Source organism: Arachis hypogaea, chromosome 2, assembly GCF_003086295.3.
Source record: "Arachis hypogaea cultivar Tifrunner chromosome 2, arahy.Tifrunner.gnm2.J5K5, whole genome shotgun sequence".
In the NCBI taxonomy this organism is placed as follows: domain Eukaryota; kingdom Viridiplantae; phylum Streptophyta; class Magnoliopsida; order Fabales; family Fabaceae; genus Arachis; species Arachis hypogaea.
The window spans coordinates 99,352,594-99,370,284 of NC_092037.1; the positions used below are offsets into that span (position 1 = coordinate 99,352,594).

The window sequence follows — 17,691 nt, forward strand, 5'->3', positions numbered from 1 at the left end:
TGGTGACTTGTGAATGTATCTATTACCTATGTATGAATTTACTCTTTGGTGATTGAAATTTTGTTCTGTTACTGTTTTAGTTGTGTGCTGGATATGGGGCTTGCGTGTGGTTAATAAATAATAATTGGTCTTGCAAATGTTTATGCTTCCTTGCCATATGCTAAATACTTTAGTTGGTTTATGAATCTACTTGTGTGTCTTTCACTTATCTATTATATTTCATTCAGTAAATCACTATTACCTGAAATCATTTTCTTTCCGGTATACACCAGCTATAGACATATGGAGCATTGTATGCATTTTCGCAGAACTTTTGACCAGCTATAGACATATGGAGCATTGTATGCATTTCGCAGAACTTTTGACTGGAAAGCCTCTTTCCTAAGATGTTGTCCTCATTGGATTCATGACTGATTCTTGAAACACCTCTCTTGAAGCTCCACTATAAGATTTTGTTTATTTGGCAATTTTTTTTATTGTCGAGTTTATACCCCCTCCAAATAGTTTGTAAGGTTTCTAAAACCCAAAATTAGTGCTTTTGCTGAGGTTTTAAAAACCTCCACAATCTATTTAGTGGAGAATTTTATGTTGTTTAGTAGAGATTTATATTAACTTTGTGGGGTTATAAATCACTTTTGTAAAGTTGAAAACCCCACAAATAATTTTTTAATAAATAAATTAACTTTTTGTGAATTTCAAACCTCCAATTCTATAATTTTTTCTTTTTATTTAAAAACATTCTAATCTCATCTTTTACATACTCTCAATTAAATTTATTTTTTATATCAAAATAATAAATATAAATGCCATGGAGTATAGCATTGAAAGGTTCCTCCTGAATTTTCATTATAATTGTTCTTATTGATATAAATCAATAGCCTTGTTCTTCGACTGAAGAACAAATTAGAGGGAAAAATAAATAAATAACATCAGAACCAAAAACCAAAACCAAAATCAAAATTAATGGGATAAACACATTACACAAAAAAACAACAGTGTACGGTGTACAAATTACAATTTTTGCTCAACTAACATGGATTACGATTTACAATATGGTTCAAAAGGATGTATACTCACCTATTTCCAGCAACTTGAAGGCTTGTCCAACCAGTGAGTGAATTGTTAGATTGTGCCTGTTCAATCCACAGTACCAGAGAAAACATTGAAGCTTTCAAGCTCTGATGTGATTTCTAATACACCTTCCAGCACCTTCTCCATTCCCATATGCTTGAAGGTATCTATGTTTTCTGCTTTGTCTTTCATCATCCAAATCGCAAACTCTATGGCAAACCTCCTTATCCTCAGCACCTTTGTTGCCGGATACTTGTGCTTCTTGAGAATATGTACTAGTATACTTGCCAGTTCAACTTCAATGATTCCGGCTTCTTGAAATACATAGCTTGATTCCTGAGAGGACATGAATGAAAACATTTGCTGCTATCCAACCATGACTTCTTGTAGCTTGTTTTCTTCTGATTTGATTGCCAGAAGTATCTGCATAATTTAGCAATTTGTTAAAATTCAATCTACATAGAAACATAATATGAAGTTCACATTCTGATAACAAAGATCATAATGATGAGAGTAAAACTTACTGTTGGTGCTGCGCCCATAACAACCTTTAGCTGGTTGAAGCATTTTTGATCCGCTAAAGTAGAAATAACATTAAATTGGGTGCAAAATATCAATAATATACAAAGCAGAGATGACCAAAATCAAAGGAAGATATCATTTTGAATCAAGAATGGAAAAAGATGTCACTAAGTAGAGATAACACTCACATCTGACATTATGCCCAACCCAAGAATCTATAATTCAGTCATGTCAAACCAAGTTCTTAGACATTCAGAATCTATAAATTGTATCAACCACAACTTTCGTTGACTTATTTTATATTTTCTAATACTTACTGTTATGTTCTAAGACAATTAACAACTAAGTTCTTACACTGGAGCATGTATCCAAATGTTCCCACAAGACGAGTATGAAGTGATAAAAAGCTTCCAACTTCCCTAAGTTTAGTTAGCCCAAAATTTGCAACCTGGTGAATTTCCAAAACCTTATAGACAGTTTTAATATTAGTCTCATCAGAAAAAAGAAAACAAAATTGGAAAATAATGATTATACCAAGATATTACAATAAACTAACCTTTTCACGGAAGTATTTATATATTAATATGGTAGCAGGTTTCACATCACGGTGGATATAAACAGGAACAGTGTGAGATAAAGAACTAAATGGTTAAATGGTAGTTAGGCACAAGTATCAATAGAGCTTAAGTGCCAGAGAAAGCTATTAGGATCCTCCATTATACCTTGCATATACATAATATACAATAATGCAAAAATTTCATAATTGATTTTGATAACATACATGTGCTAAACTATAGATATGAATATGTTATTACAATTCAGATGAAATCTCCATAAGATAATTAAACTCTTCCTAATATCCTGCAAAATGAACCATCCAGAATTAAAAGCTGATGATTAAGTTTGGTACATAACATTCTTAAAAAATCATATATAGAAGCTTACTCATCAAGAATATATGATATCTTTAATTTCAACTTTGCTAAACACTCCAAAAGCTGCAGATTATAGCCTTGGATTTATATACAAAAATCTTTGCCTGTTATTATTCCTATATGGAACTCACTGTTATGAAACTTGTGAGAGTTACACTGTGATGCTCACGGGTTTCTGATATGTGATTTTGGTTAGAACAGAACACAACAATAGAAGAACATTTTATAATTTAGAGCTAACCTTTAATGCTGACATATTAATACCTTCATGGCTCCACCACCTCTTTGTTGTTTGTGGACTTTTTGTGTTGATCTTCACCAACTAGCATTGAAATTTTCATCAAAGGGTTTGCAAAATCATATATAGATAGGACCACTAATCTTGTAGCATTATTAGTATTATTATTATTATATTTATTATGTATATGTATGTGGTCCCTTGCCACGTCTCATCAATTTTATTCGTTTGCCAAATGCCTAACTACCATTTTTACTATCTTTAACTATCAATAAAATTATGCAGATAAGCTACTAATGGTCAAAGATAATTTATTTTCCTTTTAATTCTGGAAGATTATATAACATTATTAAAGATATAATTGGCTTGTTTTTACTTGGCCTCTCAATTCTGCAAAATAGACTGCTGCAAATCTACCCTGACCAATTTTGTTATCAGAGCTGAAGTTATTTGTAGCCTCGGCTAGTTCTTGATAAGAGAATTCCATCGATTTTGCCGCCATAATTGCTGGAAGGCCAGAAGCACTAGCAGCTGTGGATCCTAAAGTTTCATATTCACCACTGCTAGATGCTTTACAAGGATAAGGAAAAAGAAACAAAAAGTGTTATTATTATGAATTCATGATCACAACATAATTAATTCATTGAACATTTTAACATTGTGTCATAGTTAATATAACTTAATCAAATAGAAAGAAACAAATAGTAGATTAAGAAGCCTAGAATTTCAATAAATACAGTTACCATCTTGGGTTGAACTTGATATAAAATCTTCTGTTGGCAATTTAATTTTTTCTTTTTCCTTCTTCTGGAAATATCTAACACAAGCACAAATTAATAATGGCAGAACCCCACTTGTTCCAGCTATAGATATTCCAACAGCAACACCTTTAGCTAGACCTGTTTATATAAAAAAAAATTAATAATTTAAGCTCGGGTGGCAATGATTTCTTGTGTTATAGTCATCAATATAGACAACTTTCTTTGAAGTTCAGAGAGCTAGACCTGTTTTGCAAGAAAAAAAAAAAAAAAAAAGAAAAATGAGAATTAAAAAGGATAGAAACCAAACATGAAGCCACAAAAGTAAACCTAGGATTCTTCTCTTATTGTTGCTACTTGCTAGTTGCTAGTTGCTACCTCAATCACATTCACACCTTCCTCGGGAACTAATAATTCAGTTACACAAATTGTAAAGAAGATCAAATGAGTTCATATGACCAATTCACCAAAATAATATTTTGACATAAATCAGTGAAAGCACCAGATACATCCTTGACTATTTCATTTCAGCATTCTGGAATCTTTAGAATGGTACCCTAAAGTAAGTACTCTTTTCAAGAATTAATATGGTTTCCCATCAGGTAATTATCAAAGATGAAAATTATGATTTCCTGTTTTCTCTTCTATCCCTTTTCTTCTAAGGACACGGAGTCCGGGAGAAGGAGATTTAAATTGAAATAAAACAGATGATTATGTACAAGGCCAAGTAAGTAAGGGCATGCAAGAAAGGAGCACAATTGAATATACCTCATCAACAGAATGAATGTTTCGCTGTTCAGCAGTATACATCAGAACATCCTGTTAAAAGATAAAAAAGGATAAAATAAATTAAAAAGCGAAACATTTCCTCTTACATTGAATCATTTCAATAATGAAATTTTGAGAAATCACTCTCCTTATTTAGCAGTAGAAACCATTTGACCAGAAAAGAAAAACACAAGTGGTAGTAGTGAAAGAGTATAAACTCACTCCAGCCATTGGCATAATTGACATTGGCTGGCCATCCGGAAACGAAAGAGTCCATCATTGAAATCCTTGCCATAATTATTTAAATAGCACACCACCTTTGATGAACCAAAATTGTCAACAACAGTATTAAATAAAATTCAATAAAAGAGAGGAGTAATGGAAAGTGGAATCCTGACTGCAAAGTGCCGCTGTTTGAGGTAGGGTCTGTTATCATCACTATGATGCCCAATGCTTGCACCTCTGCTCCAGCTGTTTGATGATTCATAAATACAATAAGGTAAAGATTGTAAAAGAAGTAACAACCAACAAGCAATTGATGGTCCTTAAGATAGAGTAGTAACCTGATTAGAGCAGTGAATAACAAAGAGCTCGTATTAACTAGAACTCCATAACTTAGTGATGAATTAGTGTTGATGAATTAATACAAACATGTCACACAGAAAAATAAATCATTATTCGAAAATTCATTGATACATGCCACCAGAAATCAGTATCACAATCCCAATAGGTTACAGAGAAAACAGGGTTGATAACCACAACAGTTCCGGTGCAGAAAACTTCATCAGCTTCTAACAATTCTTCCACTGGAACACCACGCTCCTCTACCTACAAATTATTCATAGACCAAAGTTTCCAATTAATTCTTGATTTCAATACTAATTGAAGGAAACAACAATGTAATAAATCACCTGATAACCCACTCATTCAATGCTTTATAAGCCTACAGCAAACAACATTAGACCCTTACTAGAAGCAGTGATACTCCACAATCCATATAAACAGATTTTAAGTCATGATTTAATCCAAAGAACATGTTTTGCCACAAGTCACAACCAGTATGTGGTAGTGCACAATGAACTCTAACTCAAATCTAATCTGAATACATGTATTCCATTCTTGAATTCTTTCTAATCCAAATAGACACTGACTAACATTTCATGCAACTAGTTCTAGCACACACTTGATTATAAAAATCTGTTAAGTATACTACCATTCAACACAAATCTGTTATAAATACTTTAGTTCCATTCAAATCTTCACTCAAACTAAACATATGAAGTTGAAAAACATTGCATGAGTTACCAATTTCTACCCCATTTGCATCTATTCTCTCTATGAAAAATAAATGGAAACAGATAACACATGATTAACTATATCCAAGAAACAGATAACACACACTTTGATTAACTATATCCAGAAAATAAAATAAGACACAAGCATATCACTTGTTCTTCAAAGAAGCAAGACAATTTCTTAGTACACCACAATACACAACTCTGATATCTGAAATAAAAGAACTCACCTGCAAGATTCTACCTCTACTTAATCTCAATAAAATAACTTTGTTGTTAACTTTGAAATCAAGGCTGCTAAATTCCCTTACCCAGATTTTAGAACAATCTCAAGTTATTTTAGCCCATTTTTTTAATTTTTTAATAAAAAACTGCCTATTTAAATAAAAAATAAAAAATAAAAATAAATGGACTAGTTTATCTAGCTCAGTGAATTTCTTTTAAATGGACTAAGCTTTCATTTTAGAGACGCACATATTTGATATATAATTAGTCAAGTAGGCCTAAATGGATCATACCAACTTGTTTGATAGCTATAAGCAACTCTAACATTGAGAAGTAATACTTACACTATTTTTTGTTATATCTTAACCTATTGACTTTTTTATTTAGAAAATAGTATACAATTATTTTTTATTTTTTCAATTATAGTTTTTTTATATTGAAAAGTTGGAAGTGTATAAAAAGGAGTATTATTATTGCAAGTAACACAACTTGTCTAATATTAAGAAATATACAGAGTTTATTTAGAGAAATAACCAAAATAATCAGGAAATTAAATACCTGCAAAACTTTAAAGATAGACTAGATATCCAGAGTAGCCAGCAGTAAAAGAAAGTCAAGTCTAATAACTATATATTTAAGCATAACAGCATTGCAAGTCTAATAACTATATATTTAGCCAAGTAAAACACTGCACCTGAATCCCGAGGGCCCATTTTCTCTCAACAGGGATCTGTGGTCTCATTCCTACTTGATAGTCCATATAACCTGGAAAGTGCCCAGCAACCGGAGAAGAAACTTCACTGGAATGATTACGATTGAAACCAGCATCCTAAACAGTTACATTATAAAACCAAAAATAAGCTTTTCACAATATCCTATTTGAAAAGAGAAAACAAAGAAATCTAATACCAAGAACAGAAAATCTACAACTCCAGCACAAAATCCATAAGACAATCAAGGACAACACAGAATAACTATCAAGGACAATCTATAACTTTCTTAGTAACAATCATCTGAATAACTATCAAGGACAACATCATGTACATCATCAAGAGACTTCTGAGCAATCTCCATGCACTTCTCAAACAAGTCTTTATATAGATAAACAAAAATCAATACATTCAAATAAAGCATCACTACCTTTATGTAGATATTTTACCCCTCGAGAGTTATAAGCTGATATAGTTAGGTGAGTGTAGTAATTAACTACCACTTTGCAACAAAAAACCAGCAACTTCAGCTAATTACTTTCCACTAAGATTACTAGGAACGTAGAACTATATATAATATTAGCTGTTAAATAAGGAGTTTTGGTGAAATGCACAATAGGATAATACTATTCATTCATATTCATTAGTCAATATCATGTCTTAATCCTTAAACTATTAACTAAAACACAAAATAGAGCCTCCTTAATCTTTTTTACTATTAAGGAGGCAACACAAAACAGAAGCATAACAAAATAAAAAGAGCAAGCTGATGCATTAAAGGCTGTGATGCATTAAAGGAAAGTAATCAGGATTTTAAATATATATATGCCTTTGCCTCAGTCTCTTTCATGTTAAAAGCCTTAGTCAGCTCCAAAATATCTCTAAATCAGACTGATTAAGCATGAAAATGGCAAGTATCAATAGATTATAAACCATGGCAGTTTGTCAAAACATTGAATATCAAAAAGGAAATGGAATTCACAAGTTATAATGCAGTCAGGACATAAAATAAAATAAAAAAAATCAACATAAAACTTAATTAGTGATGATGTCTTGGCATAATTAGAAATCAACCATATATCTTGGCAGCTTCCACGATGATTCTGGGCAGCTCCAGTGATGGTGGAAGACCTTCAGCAGCAGCCAAACAGAAACGTTGGTTCCCACCTCAGTAATGACAGTTACAGTAGCACAAGGAATCCGAACTCAACAAACTGAAGGGCAGAAACAGCTCAGGGCAGTGGACGTTGAATATGATTAGGACGGCAACAAGGCAGTAGCAACTCACCCCCGCTAGTGGCTCCAATCGCAGCAACTACAAATCGACGGCAGCAGCGGCTTGAACGGCAGCGGCGACGGAAGCTCAGTGACAGTCGTGGCTCCAGCGACAAGCCCTTGTAGCGGTGGCGACAGATCGACGGCTCAGGGTGAGGGAAGCTCGACGGCGCCCAGCGACACGAGCACGACAGCGGCTCCTCGCAGCTTCGTAGGTGGTGACGGCGACGAGCCTGGCTTCGACGGCAGCGATCGTGGGTAGCTCCTCTCGAATCTGTCTCTCTCTCTCTCTCTCTCTCATGTGCGACACGACGGCGGCATTCGACGGCAGGGAGGACGACTTTCCGCAGCTCTGAAGGTGGCAATAGCTGCAGCGGCGCTGCGGTGGTGACGGCTGGGCAGGCCTTTCCTCTCTTCTCTTCTTCTCCCGGTCCCTCTTCTCTCTACAGTGGCTGCTTTTGTTTGTTACGTTGAAGGAGGGTGAGGTTGCGGCTGTTAGGGTTAGGAATCGGGGAAATTAGGATTTTCTGAGTTAGTTTGGGGATTTTGGGTTAGAAATTAGGGATGTTATAGTGAGTGGTGATGGCGCAGAGTCTTCTCTGGGTTGGGGGTGGCGTGAAGAAGGGAAAAGCTAAGCTGGGGTTTTACACTTTTATGTTTTCATTTTATTTGGCTAAGTGTTTGTATGTGTATTATTTGCTGAAAATTGAAAAAAACAAATATTAGAGTGTTGGACATTTGATCTGAGATACATTAGACAGCACTTTTAAAGCGTACCTAAAATCTGATAAATAGGTTATTTTTTAAAAGTGTATTTTTTGGTGTAAAAAGTGAACTCATAGTTTTTAAGATAAGGCTATACTTTATAAGTGACATTTATAATATCTAAGACTACAATTTTCAAGTGATGCTACAAATGTATTTTTTATTTTCCTAAAAAAAAAAACACAGAAAAAAGCGTAACCTATTCCTATATTACGCTTTTCAAATGTAGCCTAAAAAATGTGGTTAAATGGATATTTTTTTTGTAGTGTTCTCCCTCTTCTTCCTCTTCCAATTTTTTTGGTCTAAGTTTTTTTTGAGTTAAATTTGTTTGGGTTTAATCAGAATAGGTTAGGCACTGGCTATTGGTTTAGAAAATTGGGCTTAGAAATTTAAACTAGTTTTAATTAATGGAGGTTTTATATTTTGCCATAAATAAAATATGTTAGGGAGGTTTTTCAAAACTTCCACAAAAAAATCTCCATAAACAAGCAGAAATCTTGTAGTGTGCTAGGATCTGTTCTTCAGTTTCCCTTCCTCTTTGCAGTCTTGTGTGTTTTAGTTTTTACTCAATGCAACCTTGGTTGCATATTAATAGGTAAGGAATGAGAAAGCTCGGAGATACTTGAGCAGCATACCCAAGAAGAAGCCAGTTCCTTTCTCCCAGAAGTTTCCTAATGCAGACCCCCTTGCTCTTCGTTTGTTAGATAGAATGTTGGCCCTTGAGCCTAAAGATTGGCCTTCTGCTGAAGAGGTTGAATTCTGAATTTTCATCCGTCTTTGGTTCAGTTTCTTTGGTAATCTTTTATTAACTTGGTATCTTGTGTATGATATTGTTAGGCGTTAGCGGCTCCATATTTTAAAGGCTTGGCCAAGGTTGAGAGAAAACCTTCTGCCAGCCAGTTACAAAGATGGAATTTGAGTTTGAGAGACGCAGGATAACAAAGGAAGATGTAGAAGAACTTATATATTGTGAGATTCTAGAGTACCATCCAAAGATGTTAAAAAAATTTCTAGAGGAAGCAGAGCCAACAGGTTTCATGTATCCTAGATATTGTTGTCTATGGCTGTAGCCAAACTCTTGTTTCATCCTTATTCGTTGCATTTCTTTAACCACTCAATACAATTTTTTATAATTGGCTATTCCCTAAATATCTCTATGTAACAGTTTGAATTATTAACCATAAGCCATGCCATATTTGCTGGCTTTTTCTTAGTATTTAATTCCCCATGCAAGTGGACTTTGAAAGTAGAAGTTCTTTTGTAAATAATTAAGGCTGAATGAGTATTTACCGTTGATAAATCTTTTTTCTGTTACTTTACTCGATTGTATGTTTATTCAAACGTAATAACCAAAGTTACTTTACTCCATAGTTTGATTATACAGTCTCTTCTAGTTTAGGTGTCATTGATGATATATTAATGAAGCCTTTTTGGCTGAGTGTTTTGGTTTGCTCCTATAGAGAATCCCTTGGAATTGAAAAAAGGCAAACAACTAGAAAGAAAGTATCCAAACTTGGGAATCTATCATTACAAAAAAGAATTTTGGTGGTTGATGCTAATGCAGTGAACAGAAAAGTTGCAGAAGGTGTTTTACAGAAATATAGGGCAACAGTTACTTGTGTCGAGGGTGGTAGGGCTGCTCTACAGATGCTGAAGAAGGTTGATAGCTTCTCAAGATGAATTACTAAAGAACTTGCAGAGATGGATGATCTGCATCTGCAGTCTTCTCTTGGTATTTCATGAAGCATAGGTCAGTGTGGGCATGTAATAGATGATACATCATTGAACCTGTCCTTATTCCAATTGACAGCTTTTTTGCCATTATAATTGAAGATCAAGTTTTGTAAGATATAACCGTGGATCTTGTAGTATAATTCACCCATGGAAGTAACATGCTCCTTTTTAAATATTATATTTTATCCAAAATTATTTAAAAAATTAAATGGATTGCTTACATAAATGTCAACAGAAATTAAATACTCAGGTAGTTATTAGCTATCAAATAAGTATCGATCGTTCTTCATTGCCATTATCGCTGAAACTGGCGACATCTCACCCCAAAAAGATAAATCTACATCTCATAATTTTTGTTGATAAATAATTCACAAATGAATCCTCTAAAGTGATATGATATATGTATAATAATTAATAAGAGAATTTATATTTCCTAAATGCATCCGTATTTTTGCTTGTTGCCCTCAGATGTTGAGATCAAGAGTGAGTAAAGATTTTCCAAAACCTTTACACTTCAAAATTACAAACCACCACTTTATTATACAACCAATTCCTCTCTATTACACTATTAAAATAAAATGTCGAGCTAACAAAAGTTAAACTGAACAGGTGCAAATGCCTCTTTAATAATGTAAATCTAGGGCAATGAAATAGCACAATGTCCTAAGTTGACATTTATTCACATTATAACAGTAACAGTTAAGTTATTAAGGTATTAAATTTTACAATTCTGATCTACAATACAAGCATCCTGAAAACAAGGAGGCCAGATCATCCAACAAGAACTTAAGAGAGGGGAAAATAATTCAGAATAAGAAGGAAGAGCAGATCAAATCCACCTGACAATATCCAACATTAGAATCGCATAAAGAATAAACAACAAGAACACGTCTAAGAGCAGCATGTCCCTCGAGAGTGTCCAACCATGGATGGCCAGGAAAAGTCTGTGGCAGATCCTGTACACATGCATGAAGAATTATTAGAGAAAGGGAGATAGAATCAGCAATTTTAACATGCATAAATTAAAAATTCCAATTGTTCTGAACTAATATCAATTACAATAACCATTTGAATGGTCGCATTAAACACCCTAACTTCCCTTTAGACCTTTACAAAATGTAAGACCCTACGCAAAGCTGATACATATTATTCAAACTGTACTGAATATCACACAAATTCCCCTCTTTTCCTGCTCAGCATATACTCACAGCTGCATTTTGAAAGAGTTCTGGAAACTGCTTGATTGGCATATACTTACTTTGTATGTTCTAATTACAATAGAGTTTGCATCATTTTTCTACTCATATTTATCTATATAGCTAGGAACATTATCTTTATCTATAAAATTGATATATATGCATAATAAAGAAATAATTAATAGTCTACTCTCATAGTTTCCAAAATATCAGAATATCCATGAAAGTGCAATTTTAATGTACACAATATTAACCTGCTGATAAGAAAGCGGGCGTGTATCACTGCTCCACTCAAAAGAAATAGCCAGGAATAATAAGGTGTAAATCTTGCACCTGAGATGAACATTGAACAAGAAAAACAAATTACCATACAATGAAAAATATTGGGCTGTGCCAAACTCCCAATTCAAATGACCTTTATTGCCAAAGAACGATAATATTATTATTAACCATCTTGAGATGTTTTACTAGAGATTCTCAAAACATCATGACAACCGTCTTTACAACTATAGATGCTACTGCTAGAAAGGAACTTCAGGAAGTCAGTAAAAACTAAAAATACATAACTAATAAACTAACATGTTGTCTGCTACGAAATTCCATGACGAATATTTACCTCAATGAGAAGGAGTCATTGCAAAATCAAGACAAGATCTCTAGCCTGCAGGAACATTCAAAAAAAAGGCCTTGATAATCTAATGCCAACAGTTACCAGGAAGCAAACATTGGATACCAGAAAAGTTGTATATAGTAAGTAAAAGAGAACAATACCTGTTCATTATAGAGCTAACAAACGGTAATGCTAAATTGGTACTGAGAAGTGGCAGTTGAATCTGAATTAGCTAAATCAAACAGCTCCTCAAATCAACAAGAGAGAGTTTGCTATATGAGTTTTCACCGGTGATCAAATTGTTATGAAATATGTGTATTGTGACATTCCTGAAAATGAGGGCATATTAGAGAAAGGCACTTGTCTAAATTAGTGAACAGTACCAAGGAAAAAAACCACTAACACAGGACAGATGAACATAAAATCGCACAATAATCTTTCACTTACTTTTTACCCCAGAATATTAACATGGTAATAAATTTCAAGAAACCTAAGGTAAACTAATGGATCTTGTTGCTTAATTAGGCCATTATTTTATTATGATTCATGCATTACATACTTCCTTCTTCTATTGTTACTTAACCGAGTCAACCAAGTGCAAAACTATTTTTGTGAAATAAGAAAATTTGTACATATTATAATACAACCTCCTAAGTGCACTGATATCACCAACTACCTTGTGACAGGAAGTCATCCCTGTAAAGAATATATGTAAGCATAAAAATATAACAGAAAGAAAGGTGAGCCTGGCGGGAGGAAGTGAAAAATAAGATCGTCCCACTGGTTCAACTGAAAATTAATTATAAACTAAATTCAGGGTAGTTCTTTGAAGATGTAGATGTCATGCAGCATTCAGAACATCGGATATTTAACAATATGGACACTTTGAGGTTTATAGCTTATTCATTAAAATCACCAATTCAACCTTGAAAAGCTAGTTCCGTTAACTATGCAATTATCATTGGATCTAATTAGAATCATAGTGCATGTTTGTCTTGGCATTGAAAAAGTAGCCCAGTTAATGAATTGAAGCATGCAAACCAAGTCTCAATTCATTTCAAATATGCTCAATAAAATTGAGCTGAGCTATGTCCCAACTCCCAAAGCCCAAACATGATTTTAGCCTCAACTTGTGTTAGTAAGGTAATATAGTTTGTGTTTAAAGTAATGAGCTAATGATACATCCTCTAAGTCATACTAATCCAAATTGCAACTGGTATAATAACAAGTTTGAAAAAAGCACCTAGGAAACTATCCCTTTTCTCAAAAAGCACCAAAACCAGATATTAGAAGTTTTATTATATATGCAAATAAAAGTATAGAAATAATTATATTTTTGTAAAATTTTAAGAAAAATACTTCCTAAACAATTTAAATGAGCATCACCATGCATAATAAACATGCCTAGATGGAGGCAACAGGAATATATTTTTGTAAAATTTGTTCACAAAAGACTTCCCAAATAATCAAAATCTGCATTTCAATTAGCTACATCTTCCGTATACTATGACAAATGCTACTGGCATGCTTGTTATGAGCTGTAAGTGAGTGAAAGACCAGTTGATACAGTGAAAGTGTGAATCGAAGCAAATTTCTAGTTTGTAACAAAATCAAGTACTATCCAACCTAAAAGTCAAATCACAGACAATTGTTGAACTAATCACAAACTAGGAAGACCTAAATATAACTGGACAATTCAAAGAAGGAATGAACAACTGATCTATTATAAAAAATTATCAATTAAGTTACCTAGCTTGTTCTGGGCAATGAACTGGCGTCTCTCTCCCCACTTTACCCAAACCTAGAAGCATTCAATTTATTTTACATGAACAAAGTGTTGGATTAACAATTAAATAAACAATGATATTGATGGAATCATCAAAGAAACCACACCTTTAAGAAAATAGATAATGTGATATATGGAAAGATACATATATGAATGGTTCATGCAACAGATGAATTTGAGCAACATAAGACATAGCATACTAAGATATCTAGGACCTAAGAGGTAAACTATAAATTTAACCATGAAAACCAATCCTTTAATTTCATTGTTATAAATTATCTTTGCAATTAAAAAGGCAAATTCAGCCTGTGCATCTGCTTTCCACCAACTTTAAAAAGGGAGATATCCATACAAGTTCTCAGTGAGCATGAAACAATAATGACATGTATCCTAGGAATTACATCAAATAAATAAGTAAGTTTTGACTTTAACGGAATTACTTTGTTACCTTGATTTCTGACTGAATAAATTAAATTTTTGGCAAAAAAAAAAGAGAAATAATGCATTATAAAAGAAACCTTAATTTAAAACAGTATATTTCATCTCCAAGGAAATTTTTATTTCTTTCATTGTGGTTCATACAGGACAGTTTCATCAATCAGTTAATATCTTATCTGATTCATATAAGAATTTATTGAGCTGACAACAAGCAAAACCTGTGTTTATAAAATGACCGGGTCATATTCCAATGACAGTCAAGAAATCAGATATCAAAGTATTAAAAAAAAAAAAACAGGACCTGCTTGAACAGATGCACTTACAGTGTAGTTCAAAAAAATATGCACTTTGGAATACTTTTCAATAGAATTGCTAAAATAAGAACATAGACAATAATTAACAACTGATAAATGCTAAAAAAGAAACAAGTTAACTGCAGGGCACCCAAATTTCTTAATTCAGCCAATAAACTTGAAAACTATCTCTTCTTACCTTTGAATCAAGGCTTCAAACCTTCACTATCGAAATTGAAGGTGATAGAATATAATGAAAATTGAACATTCTATAGCAAAATTTTCAGCTTCAAAACCATAGAATCAAAATCTCAAACATGTAATCTGCATAAACCAGGCACGACAAAGGAACAAAAAAAACAATCACATTTGGAATCAGAACAAATCACACACACCTGAATGGCTGAACCCCAATTGAGTTTGAATCACAAACCAAAGATCCGAATGACTGGGATTTCTTCAATCCCAACCCGCCACGTGCATGTCCACACACATAAGATCTCAAGCAATAACGTCAATTTGGGAAAAATATTACAATGATTTTACCGACAATGATTTATAGCAACATTTAGATCAGAAACAAAGTAAATTAATTGGTTAGCAATTCAACATCATCTCAAAATACAAGGAGAAGGAAAATTTGGAAAAGACAGAACAGGGGAAGCGACGATGCAGGGACTCACCAACGGACTACGGTCTACGACGACTCGGCGACGGCGAGGTCCCGAAACCAGAAGACGACGCGCGACGGCGACCCGACGAGTTGCTTCTGTGGCCGGCGACGAGGATCCCAGGGAAGGCCGCGACACGTGGAGACGCCGGCGAGCGTGACTGAGACGAGATTCGAGTGAGACTGAAAGAGACTGCAGTGGGCTAGTGTGAGAGAGAAGAGAGAGTTTCAGAATTGAGAGACAGACGTTCTTTGAGAGAGATGTAAGAAAATCCAGGGAAGATGAAGAACACTAAACAATACTTCAGAATTTTTTTTGTTCTTTATATTTTTTTTTTTTTGTGTATGAATGAACATCAGAAATTAGAGTTTATAGAGGAGTACAAGCATGATTGACTGTACATGAATAATCAATCAGATGTTATTTTATTTTTAAATTATTTAAATTTATAAATATAAGATAGCTTAATTTTAATATTTGATTAATTTAAAGAGATACATTTTATCCAACATTACAAAAAGATATTTAAGTCTTTTTATAGAATTAAATAAAAAAATATTTTTTATTTGTATTTAATTAAAAAAATATTATAGTAAAAATGATAATATAATATATATTTTTAAACAAAAAATTAAATGCTGATGTAGAAAATAAATTTTATATTTCTAATTATTATTTGTTTATATTTTAAACGTATCGGTACGTATAAATTTATTATCATATTAAAACAAACATTTTCTGACAATACGTAAAATACGTGTTGGACACATTTTTTACATATCTATAATATTATAATACACTTTAAATATCAATCTTAAATCAAAACATCATCTTTATCCTCATATTAAAAATAATTTTTGAGCAAAGGCTAATAACTCGGTTTTAAAAATCTATCTACTTAGTATACTAAAATTGGGTTTTCCCCCAACTACTAAAGGTAACGTGTCGATCTCTCATGCCTCCGTTTTCCCTCCAAAACGAATAAATTTTTTTTTCTATTCTAAATTATTTTATTGTAATTATATTATAATTAATACTAAATGAATAATATATAATTATACTAATTTAGCAACATATCCTTATTATAATTATATCAAATCAATATTTAATGCACTATAAAACTACTTATCAATTATCAATTAAAAATACTTTTAATAATTTTAATGATAATAATAATATCAATAATAGTAATAATAATAATAATAAATCTTTGTTATCCAATTCACGTATATCAAATAATTTTTCTAAATTATTTTATAAAAAATATCCTTAATATAATTATTTTGTATTTAATATTTAATAAATAATATATAATTATATTAATTTAGAAACATATTTTCATTATAATTGTATCAAATCAAAATTTAATGTATTATTAAACTTCTTATCAATTATCAATTAAAAATACTTTTATTCATTTTAATGATAATAATAATATCAATAATAGTAATACTAATAATAAAAGATCTTTGTTACCCGTGATATGATGAAATTAATATATAATTATACTAATTTAGGAATATATATTCATTATAATTGTATCAAATCAATATTTAATGCATTGTTAAAAAATTATCTTAATAATAGGTAATTTACATATTTATTTTTGTTTTACTAAAATTTATATATAGTGTTTTCCTGTGGTACATGAATCTAAATTTGTGAGTGAATTCATAATTTTATATTTAGTATTTTTTTTTACTACTTCATAGAATAAGAATGTATTCTTCGTTTTTTATTGAATTTGATCCTTTTAAGGTACAATTTATAATTTTTTTATAATATTTTTCATATACTCATTCTATTATATTATTCTTTTGATAATTTTTAATTTGTTGTTACTCTAAGTTATTCTTATCGTCTAATGTTCCAGTTCGATTGTCTTTTGCCACAATCATTTACAATGCATCACATCCATGAAATACCTCATCGAGTTGTCTTCACTGATTCGGGTTCCAACTACATGGATGTAAGCGTTCAAAGAAGAGGCAATAGTCTCTACTTTATCGAAGGATGGTTGGATCTACTCACCTATTATGACCAACCTAATGGAATGTGATTAAAGTTAGATTTCTTAGGAGGAGCTCGATTTTTGATTGAGGAATAGCATCTACGGAACTTTATAGGGCAAGTTCAAGTTCCATTCCCTCCATGCTTTTTACGTTTGCCCGAGAATCTTCGAAGTGGAGCACATAATGAAATTAAATTCCCTTAGTTTCAGTTCAGTTTTGCTAAATTCGTGACAAATTCAGATATGCAGTTTCAACGATTGGTAATTGTTACGGTGGGTAACCGGATATTGATGGGCTAGATGGAGTTGGTTGGCCCAAATGTGTGAAGGAGGAGGATTCCGAAAGGATCTGCAACTCGGGAGGTTCTGTCCGACTTGTTTGTGTGAGGA

General features: G+C 32.6%; 2 long non-coding RNA genes and 1 other non-coding gene across 12 annotated transcripts; 1 reads left to right on the forward strand and 2 right to left on the reverse strand.

Annotated features, from left to right (window-relative positions):
• Window positions 1-1,169: 1,169 nt before the first annotated feature.
• On the reverse strand, window positions 1,170-7,955 carry LOC112756084 (uncharacterized). 6 transcript variants are annotated; one of them, XR_011874728.1, is made up of 12 exons: window positions 7,811-7,955; window positions 7,597-7,736; window positions 6,507-6,641; window positions 4,856-5,120; window positions 4,691-4,763; window positions 4,515-4,609; window positions 4,293-4,343; window positions 3,510-3,665; window positions 2,770-3,336; window positions 2,150-2,454; window positions 1,596-2,041; window positions 1,170-1,494 (listed from the first exon to the last, which is right to left on the reverse strand). It is a non-coding gene; the product is annotated as an uncharacterized protein (transcript). The 6 variants fall into 6 exon arrangements; XR_011874727.1 differs by having other exon boundaries at window positions 4,515-4,763; XR_003814551.2 differs by lacking the exon at window positions 7,811-7,955 and having other exon boundaries at window positions 2,770-2,850; window positions 3,143-3,336; window positions 4,515-4,763.
• Window positions 7,956-8,481: 526 nt separating this feature from the next.
• Window positions 8,482-9,814, forward strand: LOC140180446 (uncharacterized). The gene is made up of 2 exons (XR_011874729.1): window positions 8,482-9,313; window positions 9,400-9,814. It is a non-coding gene; the product is annotated as an uncharacterized lncRNA (long non-coding RNA).
• A 1,133-nt stretch (window positions 9,815-10,947) lies between these two features.
• LOC112756099 (uncharacterized) lies at window positions 10,948-15,712 on the reverse strand. 5 transcript variants are annotated; one of them, XR_003179173.3, is made up of 7 exons: window positions 15,303-15,712; window positions 14,819-14,943; window positions 13,852-13,903; window positions 12,264-12,431; window positions 12,109-12,153; window positions 11,747-11,825; window positions 10,948-11,252 (listed from the first exon to the last, which is right to left on the reverse strand). It is a non-coding gene; the product is annotated as an uncharacterized lncRNA (long non-coding RNA). The 5 variants fall into 5 exon arrangements; XR_003179168.3 differs by lacking the exon at window positions 14,819-14,943 and adding an exon at window positions 15,015-15,076 and having other exon boundaries at window positions 15,303-15,705; XR_003814554.2 differs by having other exon boundaries at window positions 14,819-15,076; window positions 15,303-15,636.
• Between the last annotated feature and the right edge of the window lie 1,979 nt (window positions 15,713-17,691).